At 43.0% G+C, this 6,358-nt stretch overlaps 1 pseudogene; it reads right to left on the minus strand.

Moving 5' to 3' along the window:
* Positions 1–2,078: 2,078 nt before the first annotated feature.
* LOC145599925 (small nucleolar RNA R71) lies at positions 2,079–2,177 on the minus strand (annotated as a pseudogene).
* Positions 2,178–6,358: the final 4,181 nt, after the last annotated feature.

Consider the following 6,358-nt stretch of genomic DNA (forward strand, 5'->3'; position numbering starts at 1 on the left):
GATCAAGCAAGGAAGAAGCATTTGACTAGAGAGGGCTTAGAGAGGCCTTGGAGAGGCCTCGGAGAGGTTTCCAAGGTATTTCCAGTAGGCCGCGGGCGCGGGCAATCTTGCTGCGGGCGCGGGCCCAGGACGTGCAAAAGTATCAAAATGAGGCAGGAACTCCCCGCGGTTGCCCCGAGGGCTTCCCGCGGGCGCGGGTAAAATGGAGAGGTCTCTCCGCTCAGAGAGACCGCGGCCCCCCGATCAGCCTTTGGGAGCAGGGGATCTTGCCGCGGGCGCGGGTCATTTCCCCGCGGGCGCGGGCCCCTGATGCTGCGGGCGCGGGTGCTGCCCAGACAGCCCGCGGAGGGTTCCGTACCCATTTTTCCGCGGGCGCGAGTCTATCGGGAGAGGGCGCGGGAGCTGCCGTTTTCTTCTTAGCTTATAAATAGAATTGTATTTCCTTTTTGAATCGAACTTTTGGATAATATTTCATTAGCTTAGTTTTAGAGAGAGAAGTTAGAGAGAAGTTAGAGAGAAGTTCTTGGTTTAGGATTTGTAACTCAACATTTGATCAATCAAGTTTGGATTTCTTCATTTTCAATCATCAATATTAGTGAGAATCTCTTCCTTCTTTCATCTCTTACTTACTTGCTATTTGATTTTTGCTTGATGCTTGTTTTTCTTGGATTTGAGTTTGATAATATTGAATACTTTGATTTCTATTAGATTTTGATATAGAATGATGATAAATGCAATTTCTAGTTATTTGGTTTTGAATTTCACCATGATTAGTGAGTAGATTAGTTGCTAGGGAAAGGGGGAAGCATGTTTGATTAATGGAATTGCTAGTTGATGCTCTTTGATTGGTTGATTTGTTGCAATTAAATTGGTTGACATAGTTTTGCATGAGATTGATTAGATTAGGATTGATCACCCTACAAGATTAATCTAGATTGCATTGCAACTCTTAATGACATGACCAATTGATTTGAAGGTTGCTCTAATTGATTGAGTTTGCTCGTGATTCTTCTTGGTTTGCCTTTCATAGTGACCACTAGATTGACCTATAGGAGATAGCATTTGAACTCTCTTGATTGCTACTATTGTTTGTCCATTGCAATACTTGAATTAATTGATTGAGCTTTAATCTAGCATTATCATTGATCTTGCATGTAGAACCCATATCCCTAGTGTTTCGACCCTTGATTACTTGTTAAATTTGATCTAGTTCACTTTAGTACCAACCATAATCTCATTTTTGACTTCGAGGTAGCTTGACTTAGACTTTAGTTTTCATCATTGCATTCCCTTGGGATCGACCCTTAACTTGCCCTATATTCATATAAGGTTGGTTAGGTGTTTACAAATTTAGTTTGGCTTGGGGAAAGGGTAGATAACGACATGCATTTTCCTCTTGTCAAAATGGCGCCGTTGCCGGGGATTGCTATTGGTGCTTAGCTTTTGTTGTTGAGTCTACTTCATTTTATTTTAAAAAAAAAATACAAAAAGATTTTGTTTCTTTAGGCTACACTTGTAGCCGTGCTACTAATATTTTTCTTTGAGTTTTGCATGCATAGAGCCCGTGATCATTCCTTTGTTCCCCTTGATCCGGAAATTGAGAGAACTCTTTCAAGAAGAAGAGTGGCTAATAGATCCTTGGGTTATAGTTCTTCAAGCGAAGAAGAAATTCAAGAAGAGCAAGGCATGGGTGAAAATCCTAGAGTGGCCTTGAAGGAGCTTGGAGTGCCCGGTGCATATAGGTTTGAGAGCGGAATAGCTCCACCTACTACACCGGCAAATGACTTCGAAATCCGGCCGACAATGATCACCTTGATTGAGAGAAGGCAATATAGTGGGGCGAAAAATGAGAGCCCATTGAACCATCTTAAGGAGTTTGAAAAATATTGCAACACCATCAAAGTCAATGGGGTTTCTCAAGAATTCATCCGCCTCAAGTTGTTCCCTTTCTCTCTAATAGGAAGATCTTTGGAGTGGCTAGACAAAGAGGCGAAGCCCAACTCCTTGAGAACTTGGGACGATGTCACAAAGGCCTTCTTGTCCCGCTTCTACCCCCAAAAGAAGACGGCGGAGGCAAGAGCCTTGATTCAAGGGTTTAAGCAAAGGCGAAGTGAAAACCTTTACGAAGCATGGGAGAGATTCAAAGAGTATCAAAGGGAGTGCCCTCACCACGGAATCCCCACATACCAAGTGATCCAAATCTTCTATGGCGGTTTAAGTCCCCAAGGCAAGTCATGCCTTGATGGAGGGGCCGGGGGCCCTATCATGAACAAAACCGAAGAAGAAGTTGTGGACATCATTGAGGACGTGGTGACATACTATAGGGATTGGCAAGATGGCGAGAGGGACTCTTCAAGCAAGCAATCTTCATTATACTCGGTGGACTATCTAAATGCAATCAACAACCTTTCCTCCTAAATGACAAACTTAGGAAAGGAGGTCACCGCAATCAAAGCTAAGTTGGAGAGCACTTCTTCCTCTTCTCAAGCCTCGAATCTTCCCTCCCAATTTAAGGGGAGAGGTACTCCTTCTAACTCTCAACCCCCTCCCTCTTCACATAATATGCCTATGGGTTGCTTGTTTTGTGATGCATGTGGATCGTATGATCATGACTCTAGTACTTGTCCTAATGAATGTGTTGATGAGTTTGATAACCATGAGAGTGAACATGTGAATTATGTGTCGAATAATAATGGTCAGCGGTTTGATAATCAAAGAGGTCAATGGAATAGGAACTACCAAGGCCAAGGCAATTTTGACAACTATAACCAAGGTGGTGGTTATAGAAACCAAGGGAACCAAGGTTCTCGTGGTAGCTATAATAATCAAGGTTATAGTGGCCAAAATCAAAGCCAAAATTATGGTAATCAAGGCCAAAGTTATGGTAACCAAAACCAAGGTTATGGAAATAATAACCAAGGTAGTGGTAATCATAATCAAGGTGGTGGAAACCATAATCAAGGCTATGGCCAAAGTCAAAATAGGAGTAATTGGAACAATCAAGGACGGGGTAATTTTCAAAATAATTCTCAAAGAGGTCCCCCACCCGGGTTTTTTCCAAAGACTCAAGGTGAAAGTTCCTATTCTCAACCTTCTTCACCTAGAACTAATTTGGAGGAGATAATTGAGAATCAAACCAAGTTGTTGAACACATACATGGCCGTAAGTGATAAAAAATTCAATGAAATGATGACCCACAATAAAATGCTTGAAAACCAAATCTCTCAACTTGCTAATGCCTTGAAAGATCATGCAAGCCCTTCTTCTTTACCTTCCCAAGGTCTTGATCCCAAGAAACCCGTGAATGCTATTGTTACAAGGAGTGGAAAGGTTCTTGAGGAGAGATTGCCTAGGAAGGGTGTAGATAAGGAGATTCCTAGGGAGGTTTTGGTTGAGGATGAGGGGAATAGGGCATCATTGGATGAGGTGGTTGTTGAGACACCTAGAGAAGTGAGAGTAGAGAAAGAGATTGTGAGACCCAAGCTCCCCTACCAACAAAAATTCATGAGACACAAATTGGATGAATAATTTGGGAGATTCATTGAGATGCTAAAACAACTCCACCTTTCTCTACCTTTTACCGATGTGATCAACCAAATGCCAAACTATGCCAAATTCCTCAAAGACATTTTGAGTGGGAGAAGAACTTGTGAGGTTGTGGAGACCATCAATTTGACTGAAAATTGTAGTGCTATCATCATGAACAAAATGCCACCCAAGTTGAAAGACCCCGGAAACTTCTCCATCCCTTGTGCCATTAACAAGATGCAAATTGATAATACCTTATGTGACTTGGGAGCTAGTGTGAGCCTAATGCCATATTCGGTTTATCAAAGACTTGAGCTAGGGGAACTCTTACCTTCTAACATTACCTTGCAATTAGCGGATAGGTCTATCAAATTTCCAAAAGGTAAGGTAGAAGATGTCCCTTTGAGGGTGGGAAAGTTTGTGTTTCCCGTGGATTTTGCTGTTCTTGAAATGGATGAGGATGCCACCATTCCGATCATTTTAGGTAGACCCTTTCTTGTTACCTCGGGAGCCATGATTGATGTGAGGAGTGCAAAGATCTCCCTTAAGGTAGGAGAAGAGGTTATAGAATTTGATTTGAATGAGAGCATGAAGTATCCATGTTCTTCTTTGGAAAATTGTATGATGATTGATTCACTTGATATTGTTGTGTCTTCCATGCATGAGCACTTGCTCACTTCTAACGATGCTCTTGAGAATGTTTTGTTGAACAAAGACAAAGTAGGTGCTTCATGCAAGGAGATGACTTTCTATGAGGAGTTACTTGATGGGAGTGTGGAGGAAGTGGATGAGCAAACATGTTTGAAAATCTCAAGCAATGAAGCTTTGCAAGCGGCCACATCACAAGAAGGTAATGGTGTGCCTATGGTAAAGCTCAAACCTCTACCATCACACCTTAGGTATGAATTCTTGGGCCCTCATTCCACTTACCCTGTGATAGTTAGTGCATCCTTGAGCGAGAGCCAAGCTCAAGCGTTATGTGGTGTTTTGAGAAAACACCAAGGTGCTTTGGGGTACATAATTGATGACCTTAAAGGTATAAGCCCCGCCTTGTGCCAACACCACATAACGCTTGAGGAAGGCGCCCTTCCCTCTATTGAACGACAAAGGAAACTACATCCCCAAATGGGAGAGGTAGTTAAGAAGGAGATCACCAAGCTATTGGATGCGGGAATCATATTCCCCATCTCTAGCTCTAGGTGGGTCTCCCCCGTCCATGTCGTTCCAAAGAAGGGGGGCATGACCGTGGTTGAGAATGAGAAGGGTGAGCTCATTCCAACTAGGATGGTCACCGGTTGGCGGATGTGTATAGACTATAGACGTCTAAACACATCTTCCAAGAAGGATCACTTTCCTCTTCCATTTATTGACCAAATTCTTGAGAGACTAACAAGGCACAAGTTTTATTGTTTCCTCGATGGGTATTCCGGATTCTTCCAAATCCCCATCCACCCTAATGATAAAGAGAAGACCACATTCACATGTCCTTATGGGACCTTTGCCTACCGGAGAATGCCCTTTGGGTTATGCAATGCACCCGCTACTTTCCAAAGGTGCATGATGAGTATCTTCGGAGATATGTTGGAGGAGGAAATGGAGGTCTTTATGGATGATTTTTCGGTGGGGGGTGTTTCTTTCGAGGAGTGCCTTGTGAATCTTGAAAAGTGTTTGGCAAGATGTGAGAAAGTCAATCTTGTTTTGAATTGGGAGAAGTGCCACTTCATGGTGGAGGAAGGTATAGTGCTTGGGCACAAGATTTCAAATAAAGGCATTGAGGTGGATAAGGCCAAAATTGATGTGATTGAGAAACTTCCACCTCCGGTGAATGTCAAAGGAGTGAGATCGTTCCTTGGTCATGCGGGTTTTTATAGAAGATTCATCAAAGATTTTTCACTCATTGCTAAGCCCCTAAATGACCTTCTTCAAAAAGATGTTGAGTTCAATTTTGATGACAAATGCTTGAAGGCATTTGATAGATTGAAGAAGGCCCTAATCTCTACTCCTATTGTTCAAGGCCCAAAGTGGGATCTTCCTTTTGAGTTGATGTGTGATGCGAGTGGTTGGGCGATTGGAGGTGTTTTGGGATAACGGGTAGACAAGAAGCTTCATGTGATTTACTATATGTCCAAGACTCTCAATGGGGCTCAAAAGAACTACACAACAACGGAAAAAGAATTTTTGGCAATTGTGCACTCTTTTGAGAAATTCCGGTGTTACTTGTTGGGTTCCAAGACCATAGTCTTCACGGATCATGCGGCCCTCAAGTATCTCTTTGCCAAGAAAGATTCCAAGCCAAGGTTGATTCGATGGGTGCTTGAATTGCAAGCTTTTGAGATTGAGATTAGGGACAAGAAGGGTGCGGAGAATGTTGTGGCGGACCATCTTTCTCGCCTTGAAGGGGATCAAATTCATGATGATGGTCTACCAATAGAAGATAGAATGCTTGATGATTTCTTGTATGCCATAGAGGTGAAGGAACTCCCATGGTATGCCGATTTGGTTAATTTTCTAGCATGTGGGGAGTTTCCACCCTCTTTCTCCAAGAACCAAAAGAAGAAGATCAAAAGAGAGGCAAGGCACTATTTGTGGGATGATCCTATCTTATACAAACGTGGGGTTGATGGCTTACTTAGGCGTTGTGTTCCAAATGAAGAGGTGCCTAGTGTTTTAAGAATGTGCCACTCGGACCCTAGTGGTGGGCACATGGGTGTTTCCAAGACCGCTACCAAGGTTCTTCAAAGTGGTTTTTGGTGGCCACATCTCTTCAAGGACTCATGGGGCTTTGTTAAGTCGTGTGACCGATGTCAACGAGTTGGGAACATTTCCAAGC

This window comes from Chenopodium album, chromosome 20 (genome assembly GCF_948465745.1).
Source record: "Chenopodium album chromosome 20, dcCheAlbu1.1, whole genome shotgun sequence".
Taxonomy (NCBI): domain Eukaryota; kingdom Viridiplantae; phylum Streptophyta; class Magnoliopsida; order Caryophyllales; family Amaranthaceae; genus Chenopodium; species Chenopodium album.